Source organism: Nyctereutes procyonoides, unplaced genomic scaffold (genome assembly GCF_905146905.1).
Source record: "Nyctereutes procyonoides isolate TBG_1078 unplaced genomic scaffold, NYPRO_anot_genome, whole genome shotgun sequence".
NCBI lineage: Eukaryota > Metazoa > Chordata > Mammalia > Carnivora > Canidae > Nyctereutes > Nyctereutes procyonoides.
Genome location: NW_026575146.1, coordinates 14,054,311 through 14,067,347, shown reverse-complemented (window position 1 = coordinate 14,067,347; position 13,037 = coordinate 14,054,311). Strand labels below are relative to the sequence as shown.

The 13,037-nt window shown below is 39.7% G+C and overlaps 1 protein-coding gene across 4 annotated transcripts in view; it reads right to left on the bottom strand.

The window, feature by feature from the left end:
* Positions 1-13,037, bottom strand: part of TULP4 (TUB like protein 4) — a 228,275-nt gene that overhangs the window by 132,239 nt on the left and 82,999 nt on the right. The window lies entirely within an intron of this gene.

The window sequence follows — 13,037 nt, the reverse complement described above, 5'->3', positions numbered from 1 at the left end:
TTGTACTGTCAGGAACTACAACAATATCAGACTTCACTGGAACAAGCTTGGTGTTTTCTATAAAGGATCACTTGGCAGGACATACTGGAAGCCAATCTGTGGTCAGAGTCAGTACAAATTACCAAGAGTGTGGGTTCATATCCCTGGGCAAGAGCTGATGCTACTCAACTGTTATTTTTAGACACAGGACAGTTATGCAACAGAGCTATTTCAATGATGCTATGGGACCTTCTGTGTAGAATCCAATAAAAGTAATCTAAATCACTTTTTCAACTATCAGAGAAATTTTCAAAGCTGCAGAGCTTGAGTATTCTTGAGGCAAAATGAATAAGCCCCCTAAAATTTTTATGTTGATTACTGTAAAATGTTCTAAGCCATAAGGAAAACTAGATGGAACAGGCAGAGACTCATCTCTAAGTTAAACCTCAAAAATCAGGAGGTAGTTGGTAGATCAGTTGGTAGAACTTGGAGGAGTACATGCTCTATTAGAAAAAAATGCAATACACATAAAAGTTACGACAGACAGCAGATTCCTCAGGTGCCAAGAACTCACATTTTATTCCATACATTTCTACAGAGTTCAGGTCTTTTTTTTTTAAGATTTATTTATTTATTCATGAGAGACACAGACTGGGAGAGAGAGAAAGAGACATAGAGGGAAAAGCAGGCTTCTCGCAGGGAGCCCAAGGCAGGACTCGATCCTGGATCCAGGGATCAGGACCTGAGCCGAAAGCAGGTGCCCAACTGCTGAGCCACCCAGGCGTCCCTAGAGTTCAGGTCTTTATGAGGAGAATGTACACATGTTAACGCAAAAAAAAAAAAAAAAAGATACTAAGCAGCTTGCATCTCTAAAAGAGGAAAACATTTAAAATGCTAACTGATTTGAGGAACAAGCTATAAGATAGGGATTCACTTTTGATTAAATGAAATATTAATACTAATTCATCAATTATGGAAAAACTAATGAAATGCCTGATAATCTGGAACACACTGACAAAATGGGCTTTTGAGATTCTCTTTCAAGGATCTAAGGTTCATCTCGTTCAATGGTAAAGGGCAACACACCACTTTCAAAGAGTGAAAATTTTTTTTTAGTTTTATGAAAACTATAATTAAATACAACGCTACTCAAATAAATAATAGATATACTGTTAATAGCAACGGGCAAGTTACTCTTGATCCTCTGCTTAAAAACCTCCAACAGTCCAAAAACAACAGTAACAAAAAAAACAAACAAAACCTCCAACAGTCCTATTCTCAGAGTAAAAGGCACAATTCATGGCCACAGCGACAAGGTGGGGGAGGGAAACTAAATCGAACTGTACTGTTGTAGGGCTCCTGTATTTGACCAGAAGTGATTCACTGTTAAAGTATATTGTGATAAGTTCAGATGAATGTATAATCCTGAGAACAATAACTAAAAAAATACATCAAAGAAATAGAACTGAAAACCAACAGAAAGGTTAAACAGATGTATGAAATAAAAATTCTGGTTAACACAAAAAGCAGGAGGTTCAAAGGAACAAAAAAGGGGGTAAGACAAATAGAAAACAGCAAAATGGCAGCCCTAAGTCCAACCACATCAGTAATTATGTGTAATTCTGCCAACAGCAAAATAAATGCGGTAACAGGCTGATTTCTGTGGGAGTTGGGGGGGAAGGAGGGAGATGACAACATAGCTAAACTTCTTGCTAGACTTCTTTATTGAATAGGGTTTCACTTACTAAAGCCTATTTTACCTGCTCAGAGCCTGTGAGATATTATTCTTATAATCTTCCAGCATTCAACATACGAGCAAAAAAATCTGCCAAATAAATATTAATGATTTCTTTCTTCCCCTTCTACCCAATCTGCTAGTTATTGCTACCCACTCATTCTGTAACACAACCCAATTCTTCATAAATGCAACATCCCAGCTGCTGCTGTTGCACGCCAACAATATTTCTTTTAATTTAATCTTCTACATCACTCAGAAAGATAGCTATCAACCTGGAAATGACTCCGAAGGCACATGATACATAATAATTACATCCTCTTGGGCAGACACCAATACTCCCATCACGAGAGACTGTTGAGAAGGTGAGTTGCGGGTCTGTCATTTCTTGGAGGTCTCTGGTTCCACTGAACCCTACCAAACACTCACTCCTAGATGGAAAGAAGGACATCGAGAATGCAGAGTAGGGTAACAGGAGCAAAGCTGTGCAGAAGCAACAAACAGTGCTGCTCCTTAGCCCATAAGCACCTTGCATCAGCATGAAATCTATAATCCCCGTCATGTATGGCTACACTGGCCTCACATTTTCAGAGTGAAAGGGGAAGGATAGGGGAAATACACAAAGACTTCAATTCTTTTAACAAAATCAAAACATTAGTTTTGACTCTAGGTCCAACGGTGCCTAACAATCACCAGGTCCCTGAGGCCAGATGAAATGAACAAGCAAAAAGGGCAAAAGTCGAACAAACCCAAAGATAATCTGTAGGGCCCAAGCCCACAGAGCAGCTCATCACATAATTAGACAAAAATGTAAATCTTTTGTGCCAAAATTTAACTAAGAAGAGAGCATAAATTCTGGGTGTTTAAGACATTTAGTTTAAAAAATAATTAGTTTATAAGTTAGACATATCATCTGCCTTTGATATATACACCTAGGAAGAAATAAACCAATAACTACCTATCTTCCTATGAAAAGCTATCTTACAACAGATCACATTTTACTCCTTACTCTTACCAAAGAATCTGTACTAAAGAGAAACATGCATATAATGAATGACCCTTGCCTACCATGTAAAGATCCTATGGCTTGGACTAGCACTTGCTTCTGGAACTGGCCTAGCTCTCCCCAGGCCCCCATCCAACACCAGCTGCTTGTCTTCTCACATCCCCTACGAGTGTCTAGGTTGGCATGACTTGGTTTCTATTCTTCAGTTAGGGAACTACCACCTATCAAGATCCAATTCAAACATACTGCTTTTGAAGTGTTCTCTGACATGATATCGAAGTCAGAGATGATACTGAAGTTATCACAGTGCTTTCAGTCTTTCATTACTCTAGAATTTTTCATGAGTTGTAGATTACTGGTTTACAAATGTGTCACCCACCCTCAAGTAAAAGCCCTGTGAGTACAGAACCATCTCTCCATAGATCTTTTTCTACCCCATGCTAAGGAGATATGACTAGCCTATAGAAGGTACTTCTTTTACTGCAAGAACCAATAAAGTCACTTGTTATCTCTCGTTACCCCTAAGGATACTGAGAAATGCTTCGCCCTGAAGTTCTCCGTAAAACAGGTGCTAACTGCCTGGGCAAGGCATAAATCCGCATGAGTCAATTTTTCCCAAGTGAACCAATTCAATTAAATAAAGTTTTCCCTTGCCCCTCCCTCTCTCATAAAGAACACATACTACCACAAGGACTGACAGGTTTGTTTACATAAATAAAATACCTTAGCAGAGCGAGGGGAGAGCATTCTGAGCACCATAAATAAAAAGCACACTTAAAACACACACACAAAATCATTTTTGCCTCTAAGTACAGTTCATACATCTGTATTGTTATCTTAATTTAACAAAGTCTAGTTTAAAACAACTTATCAAATTTTCGTGGGTTCAATCACCATCCCTCACACACGCACCCCCAATATGGTTTCACAAAGAAGGTATCGAGAAATACCTCTCTGGGCAGCATGGGAAAGGTTGAAAAGACTGAAAATCCAGGTATTTGCTAGACTTATAACAATCATAAAAACAAGTGACATTTGTGTGGTGCTTTAAAATTTTAAACTGTTTTGGTTAGGTCCTCCTACTTAATGCCTAGGGCATTCCAATGTTGTTGGCAGGACAGGCATAATCATAATCTAGCTCCCAGAAGTGAGCACTAGGGGTAGAAGGGTAAGTGATACAACCAAGTTCACCTCATTACTTAACTAAGTGGTATAACTGGGACTTCAACCATAAAGGATCCAGGAAACCCATGCTGTCTGAATACAGCATGTAAATGAGGTCCTAAGTTTTACAGAGAAAAAAATGAAGAGGTCAGAGAGTCCAGTAAGCAGCAAGGATGGACATAAAAGCTTTCTGCCTGGCTTAGCCCAACAACCCAGCAACTGGAAAAGGCCAGGCATGCAGGAATTCCTGGTACAACGGGGTTATGCAGTGCTCACTGCAGACCAGGGCCAGGCCTCAAACCAGAGAAACATTTTAGGTTCCAGGAGACATTTCTTTTTCTGGGCACAGGATCACAGCAAAAGGTGCAACTCTCCTGGCCAGTAAAAACAACAGCAAAAACCACATCTTTATCCACTAATCTGTTAGAATTGCTGGTATCTGGGGTCCTATGAGCTTCCTGTGGTCACAGTTAATGTAGATCAGCAGATGTGCTTTAGATGCCAATACGGATTCCTGGGAAAGACAATGTTCTCAGGGAGGTCCTCAGATCAGAAGCTAAGATTTACATTTCAAATGCCTGTTAAAAGACAGACCACAAACAAATGACTCTGGCCTAATGGCTCAGATTTAAGTCCGACATAAACCCTATGCCCAGTTCTGCTGGGCAACACCAACTGCTAATCCTTCCATGTATTTTCATTATAGAAAGCATATTCTCAGGAGAAGATGGATAAAAGGGGCCAAAGGGAACAAACTTCAGTCATCAAATGAGTAAATTCTGGGAATGTAAAAGGCAGCATGATGGCATAATCAATACTACATCACACAGTTGAAAGTTGCTGAGAGAGTAGATCTTAAAAGTTCTCACCACCAAAAAAAAAATCTGTTAACTCTGTAAGGTGACAGTTATGTTCATTAATCTTATTATGGGTACTAATCATTTCGCAACATATCCACATATGAAATCATACATTCTATACCCTAAACTTACACAACTTGTTAATTACATCTCAATAAAGCTGGGAATAAAAAAAAAGAAAAGAAAAAGAAAACATATTCTCTTCAAACAAAAGGCTCTAATTTCTAGCCAAACAATCTTGATTCAGGGAGTCACAAAGTCAATCACAAATACAACTCCTACCAATCTGAGCTCCAGTGTGTATGGGTCCCAGAGCACACAGGGCCCATCACGCCCACTAGATGATGATGCTCTGTGCTCTCTGGGAACCAGGGCTACAGATGGATGCCATATCCCACAGCTTGCAAAGTGATGCCTCTTAGTAACCGGATTAAAGAAAATGTTAATCTGATTATGTAACTATTGTGTACATTAGTGATAGAAACCCGCCTTTCTGAAACACTGGGCATGCTAGAGACCACAGCCTGCGGTCAGCACTGCCCTGGGCTTTCTGCTCTCAAGGCTTAACTCCACCCAGCTGCCCTTCATTCAGCTTTGGCCAGGTCCCTTTCCTGCTTCCGAGGAGCCATCTCAAGGCTTCACCATGCTCTCTACGCCGGCTAGTCTACTTGTCCCCCTGCCTTCTATCCCCACACAGATACTTGTGCATCCAACCTGACACTTCAATGCTCTGCTTTTAAAGAAATGAGAGACGGGTTTTCTCCTTGTGTCAAAGTCTGACCCACCGGTCTCAGAGGACTTGCCCACCAATTGCCTCTACCTAAAACCTGGCCTTTGCCACCAGAGCTCCTCAACCTACAAAAAAAAAAAAAAAAAAAAAAAAAAAAGATAAAAGGCCTTGAAGTTGTTAAGATTTAGACACTGACTCCCCCAACCTCCTGCCATTTCTCTGGGCCCATCACAGCCAAAGTTCCTGGCAAGGACATCCTGCCTTTGTCTCCCACACCCTGTCAGCCATCTCACTTCAACACTCCCAGACAACTGTGATGTCAGTGAAAAACAATATCCTCAAAGCTGCTAACCCCTATGTTCCCATCGTGACACCTTTGCAGCAAGTAAAACTTCAGCCACCTTGGCGCCATGGAATCCTCTTTCTGGGATTCATGTCACTGTCCTCTGGTTCATCTCCACCCCTAACCACTAGTATTCTCTCTCCCCCAAGGTTCCTCTTCCTTCCCCTGTCCTTCAAAGTTGGTGTCCCCAGATCTCTTTCTCTGGCGACTCTTCATACTTGGCATAGACAATCTTATGCACCCCTGGAATTTCAACCACAACCTAAACCCTACTTACTTTACCCCGATGGTTACTTATCTTTGGCCCAGGCCTCCCTCTTGATCCTGAATTTTTAAAAATCAGTTTTATTGAGGTATTATTTACATATAATAAAATACACACATTAAAGTGTATCTTTCAATGAATTTTGGCCACAATCAAGATTCCATCACCCCAAATATCCTAATGTACCCCAACCCACTCAATCCCTCCAGACAACCACTGATCTGCTTTTAGACACTAGAAATTAGATTTGTCTCTTCAAGAGTTTCATTTAAATGGAATCATGCACTTATATGTAATCATACATTTATATGTAATCATCTGTGTCTTCTTCACTCAGGATAATGTTCTTGAGATTTATCCATGTTGCTTTGTATAGAAATTTGCCTGAACTTTTAACAGGCATCCTACCTGATCCTCAAATGCAACAAGTCTCAAAATGAAGTTGACATTATTTTAGTCACATCTGTTCATAAATTCTGAGCTCCTCATTGCTTGCCATCCACATCAAACCTGTCAGTATTCCCATAATTTGCCCTCTTTATTCCCATCACTACGGCCAGAGCAAACTTGTGCCTAGAGTCCCGGCAAAAGCCTGAAGTCTGGCCCTCCGTCCCTCTTCTTCTGCAAGTCAGAACCTATACTACACACACAGAGCTTCTGTAAATGTGTTTTACAAAAATGCCTTCAGCTGTTCCCATGAGATAATATTATTCCATCAAAGGAATAACATTATCCCTTCCTTGGTATACACAGCCCCACTCACTCTACAATATGCTCACTCTTGAGCAAACAAGTCTCCTCACAAACTTCTATTTACCCTTCAAAACCACTTATAATCCAGCCACTCTGAACCATCCCCTGAAGAATTCGGTCACATTCTCTTCACTGCTGCCAAAACACCGCATACACACACTTCTATCCAACTACTATCTCACCGTATGGCGATTATACTTATACCTGACAACAAGCGTCCTTTATTCATATTTGTCACCAAGTCACCCCAACTAGTATTTTGGTGTTTGTTTGTTTTTTCCAGTGATGAAGTAAGAGAAAATTGACACTCTAAGGCTAAGTTTGCCTATTACACACATTACAAGTCTGTCCCAGAAGACAGAGTTTTGTACTTGTTCATGGTGATACCATTGTGCAAATGTGCTAACACAGAATGGAAAATGCTGGCCTATTAGTACACCAGAATGTGCACTTCACTTGCTTAGTAATGACATCATGCAGTTGGATACTCTCCAAATGCCTTAGAGACAAACTAAAAAGTTAAAACACAGAAAAGCTACTCACACTTTTGCTTCTATCCTCACTAGTCCACTCATTCTCTCTGTCAACTAACAATTATTAAATACCTTTCTCTAAGAAGAAGTGGAAATACTGGGGAAAATAAAGACAATAATCCTCTAGTAAAATCCTTAAGGTAGAGAGGTTAAAAAACTCCAAAATTCCAGAGGTGCTCTGAAAAAAACACAGTGGTGAAGAACCCCAATGGGCCTTCAGGGCCAAGGACACAACATCTCCTGGGTCAGCAGGAAGATACCCCTGAAGATTCTAGAGTCAGCTTCAACAGCAACTACTGTGGCTAATTCAGAGAGGATGTTGTTCTCTGACATTCTTAACAAGTGCCCACATAAAACCACTTCAGAGAATCTCAAAGTCAAAGGCTTCATTTAGAAGAGTTTATTGTTCAAGAATTCACATTGTTTCAATCTCCAAAAAACCCTAAATTTTTAGCACTTCTGGGGACTTTAAGAATGATCTATTCTCAGGGTGCCTGGTTAGCTCAGTTGATTGAACATCCGACTCCTGGTTTTGGCTCAGGTCGTGATCTCAGAGTCATAAAATTGAGCTCCTGGAAAGGGAGGTGGGAGGGAGGTGGGGGTGACTGGGTGATGGGCACTGAGGGGGGCACTTGATGGGATAAGCACTGGGTGTTATGCTATATGTTGGCAAATTGAACTCCAATTAAAAAAATAATAAAAAAAATAATAAAATCGAGCCCCACTTCAGGCTCCACACTCAGCAGGGAGTCTACTTGAGGATTCTCTCTCCCCCTCTGCCCTTCCCCCTGCTCTAGCTCTCCCTCTAAAGCAAACAAACAAATAAATATTTTAAAAAGAAAGAATGATCTATTCTCAGGGATCTATAATAAAAACAGAAAATGCTCATACTGCTATATTTGAACATGTCTTAACACTCCTCCTTATCTGTCTCTCCACCAATAGCATTCCATAAAGAGATGCCTAAATTAATTAGAGAAGCTGCAAACTTATAGCTGCAAGGTAAAAAGGTATTTTCAGGTAGAGTAGAAAAGAACACATCGCACATTTTACTAAGCACACTAATTTCAAGTTACAAAGAGGACTGTAATATATATACATACTGAATATGTTTATTGTTCCATGGCTTCAAATTTTTAAGAAATTATCCAGAGCTATAGGATTTGGAAATAAAATTGTAAAGCAATCACATTCACAGTAAGAGTAATTTGGGGGAATTAAATTAAAGTAGGATATAAGCAATCTATTTAAAGAAAATTATAAAGCCCTAATGACAGATAAAGACAGACAAATGGAGAGATACATGAGGATTCTATCTGGAATACTAAATATAGCAATGGAGACATGTGCCCAGTTAATATGCAGGTTTGAAGCATTGTCAAACTCTCAGTGGAAGACTATTGGCAAAGCCACAGGAGGTGGGGATGGGAGATGTAGACGCATGACTGGAGCCAGGCAGTCTGGGAGGCAGATGGACCACACACCACAGATCAACATCAATTTCTTAGCTGGCTCACCCTTATTTGGGGCCAAAATGTCTTTTTTCATAGCTAGAACCTGCTCCCTGCAGCCCTATTAGGAATTAAAAAAAAAAAGATAGTAAAATTTATCAGAAAAAATAAGTAGACATAAATACCAAAGGATATTCTGAAAGGAAAAAATCTTATCTGTCTTTCCTTTGTTGTTTAAAGTCAATAAAAATTTAGAACAGAGAGGTTTATGTACTTGTTTTACCTGCAAAATTGAAGCTAAATATGATTGCTAGAGATACAGAGGGTATAATTAAAGATAGAACAGGTTATTTTTTTTTTCAGTACTCAATATTTTTAATGGTGGAGAAAACATTTTAAATATAACATAGAAATACTGGTATGTCCCCATAATTAAACAATCAATATCAGTCAACACAGATGACAAAATATTATCTTAAAAAATTTCAACCTAATTAATGAAGAAATAAAAACTAAAGCCACAATATCCTACTTTAAACCCCTTAATTAGCTGCAAAAAAATTAACACTCCATATGATCTAGAATTTCTAGACTCCACAAGTCTTCAAAGTATCTGGTGTTCATCATTTTGCCAACCCTTCTGGAAATATACAACAAACATTTAGATTACTCAAACTGGTAATCCTGCTAAATCTCACTTTTGAGACTGGAGCTCCAAAAAACAATCTTGATAGAATTTATACAAAGACAGTGACACTATTTTGACACTATTTACACTAAAAAAAAAAACTTGGAAATACTTTTTAAATGCCCTCAGTGAATGAATGTTTATATAAAGAATGGTATAGCTCTATGAAAAGATGCTACTGAATCATTACAAACAACAAATTAAGTTTTACTAATGCAGACAATCCTGATTTGCATGAGGTAGCTCATCTCTGAGTTCAAAAATATGACACTGGCTCACAGTTATAAAAAGGAGATTGACCCCTAAGACTTCTTCCAGAAATGCCACCATCTCTTAAGAACACAATGGGTGACGGGCACTGAGGGGGACACTTGACGGGATGAGCACTGGGTGTTATTCTGTATGTTGGTAAATTGAACACCAATAAAAATTAATTTATTAAAAAAAAAAAGAACACAACCCATGTAACCATACATTGTAAATGAAACAGTACCATTTGAAGTTAATAGCAAGGCCTACTATCACTGTTGCTAATTTGTGTAAGCAGGTGGCTGAGTCTCCTCCGCTCAGGAAGTGAAATTAAATCTTGCACAGCCTCTGCCTCAAGAACTGGAGAACAGACCTGATGTAGAGCTAGAGGAGCAAAACACAAACACCACCACAAGAACCACTCACCCTGGTCCACAGGCTGAGCGAGGCAGAACAGGTCCTGACTGAGAGAACCAGCTTGACCAAGCATCCAATCTTTGCCCCTATTCTGGTTTTTCATCAAGGAGCCTAAGTGTGAGCATGTGTGGCTCAGTACCACACAACTCAGGACCATCTGATGTACATAAAAACACAAGTGCAAAGTACCAAAAGGGCAGGTGCACACCCACCAAGCTTTGTGAAAGCAGACACAAACATGAAAAAAGACTGTAACATAAGATCATGCATACAGTCAGGTTTTGGGATTCACAACATTATTTAGGTTAATTATGCCATTATTAAGTGACCCAACTGTTAAAAGCATCTCAGCAAGTGGAGGGACTCTTAAGTGTACTGTATAAAACATAAATGTTCACGTGACAGAGTAAATCAAGAAAGAAATCCAGCTAGAAGAGTTTGCATTTTATATCAATTTAAAAAACCTTCTAGATTCTTAATCACAGTGGTAATACAATCCAAATGTTATTTCAAGGAAAAAAAGTTAATTGTGGTAGGCAAGAAAGCTGGAGAAGAGATAACTTGTGGCTTGGTCAGGGAAGCCCCTCGGAGGAATCAACCTTCAATAATAGGGCATTCTATTCGAAAAAAGGCACCCACTGGACTGAGGGGCTATGGGACTCAGGCCCTGGCCCTCAGGACATAGAAGGAGGCATAGAATGAGGTCAGTGCACAGACTACTCCAGGGAGGACAGGAGGAAGTCAGAGGAAAGGGCAGGTCAGGAGCTACTCTAGTCAGAAGGATAAAAGAATCTCCTAATGCTTGGAAACGATATTCTGTTCACTGTGTGGACTACAGGAAAGTCCAGAGTAGAAGCAGATGACCAGTTAGGTCAGTGCAATAATCCAAACCAAAGACCAGGGATCCCTGGGTGGCGCAGCGGTTTGGCGCCTGCCTTTGGCCCAGGGCGTGATCCTGGAGACCCGGGATCGAATCCCACGTCGGGCTCCCGGTGCATGGAGCCTGCTTCTCCCTCTGCCTATGTCTCTGCCTCTCTCTCTCTCTCTCTGTGTGACTATCATAAAAAAAAAACAAAAAACAAAAACAAAAAAAAAACAAACCAAAGACCACAGTGGCTCAGACCAGGGTTAGCCATAGAATGAGAACTAGTAATTGGATTAAGAATGTATGCATATGGGATCCCTGGGTGGCGCAGCGGTTTGGCGCCTGCCTTTGGCCCAGGGCGCGATCCTGGAGACCCGGGATCGAATCCCACATCGGGCTCCCGGTGCATGGAGCCTGCTTCTCCCTCTGCCTGTGTCTCTGCCTGTCTCTCTCTCTCTCTGTATGTCTATCATAAATAAAAAAAAAAAAATTAAAAAAAGAATGTATGCATATATTTTATATATTTATTATTATATAGTCTTATATATGTGTATATACATATATACATATATATGTATAATTATGCATGTTTATGGATCTATATTACTCTTTAAATAAAGTTCTCGGGACGCCTGGGTGGCTCAGTCAGTTAAGCATTAGTGTCTTGGTTTCAGCTCAGGTTATGATCTCAGGGTTGGAAGATCAAGCCCTGCATTGGGCACTGAGCTCAACAGGGAGTCTGCTAGAGATTCTCTCTCTGCCCCCCGACACCACACATGCACACTCTCTCAAATAAATAAAATTCTAATGTATATGAAATATGGAGATCTATACTTTTCAATTAGTTATCATGCAATAATATCTAATGAACTAAAAAATTACACTCAAAATAAGCCTGTTGTAATGATTAAGATGGCACTTTGGAATATGGAAGGGCCAGGGATCATATTATTCATGTCAATTACCCTTGCAGTGCAGGACAATAAGGATTTTCAATTTGCTAAAAGCTATTTAACCATATTTTACTGTAATGGTTTATTTTAGGGAAAAAGTGCAACAAATAACTACTTGCTAAGGAAAAAATACTCTACATGACATTTCTACATTCTGGGATTTTATAACTGAACTTTATCTTGCATGTTTGCTACAGATGTGATTACATTTTACATCCAAACTTTGAACAAAAAATGTGCACATACATTAAACTTAAAGTCCAATGCCAAATTAGCTGGTAGCAAAGAGCAAAGAATTACGGAATCAAATTATTCCTGTCATAAAGAAAGGGCAAAAATGTAAGCTTATTTGTATTTTAGAAAGAAAGGAAAGGAGTAGCTGAAGAGATTTTGCTCCAGCCAAAGCTAAAAGTCTGGACCAGTTTTAAATCACTAAAGTAAATGCTGGGCTTAAGTAAGTCTTTAGAACCCCAAATAGTGGACCTTTTAGGACTAAAAGAAGCCCACACAGATCCTTTACCTTTCTGATAAGCTAGACAGAGTGATAAAAATAGTTCATACACTTCACTTTATTGGTATTTTCTCTATGCATTTCATTAGTATTTTTATTTTTAAGTGAAACTACTTGTCCTGACCGATCAAAACAAAACAAAAAGCCAATGAAAAACCTTTAGTTTTTTCATCATGGCCCCTCCCAGCATTAACTCATGTTTTACTTGGTTAGAAACACAAAAAAGTAAAAGTGTAAGAACAATAATCCAACCAGCCAAAGTGGTGAAGCTAAATCACAACACTGTTTAGGACCCGTTTGCATGAGCTCTGTTCTCACTTCACCCTTGGAAAGGAAATGGAGCAACACTCATAGACAGAGCACAAAGTCCAAACTCACTCACAAGGAGCTCCCAGGTAAGCACACCTATGGCACACAATCTGTGCACAACTCCCACCCCTCCTGGAGTCAACTATGAGCTTTGGACAACCTGAACACACCACGACCTCAGAACCCATCTCACTTTGCTTCTGCTGCTCCAGAGGGTCCACTTTCC